Here is a 272-nt window from a genome sequence, read left to right as displayed (position 1 = left end):
TCCTTTTCTTCCTCCTCCTCCCCTCCTACTCCTCATACTGGCCAGGAGGGGGAGGCTGGGAGGGGGAGGGGGAGGAGTAGAGAGAGAGAGAGAGAGAGAGAGAGAGAGAGAGAGAGAGAGAGAGAGAGAGAGAGAGAGAGAGAGAGAGAGAGATAGAGAGAGAGAGAGAGAGAGAGAGAGAGAGAGAGAGAGAGAGAGAGAGAGAGAGAGAGAGAGAGAGAGAGAGAGAGAGAGAGAGAGAGAGAGAGAGAGAGAGAGAGAGAGAGAGAGAG

The sequence above is a fragment of the Eriocheir sinensis genome, unplaced genomic scaffold, assembly GCF_024679095.1.
Source record: "Eriocheir sinensis breed Jianghai 21 unplaced genomic scaffold, ASM2467909v1 Scaffold545, whole genome shotgun sequence".
Lineage (NCBI taxonomy): Eukaryota > Metazoa > Arthropoda > Malacostraca > Decapoda > Varunidae > Eriocheir > Eriocheir sinensis.
This window is presented reverse-complemented; position numbering follows the sequence as displayed.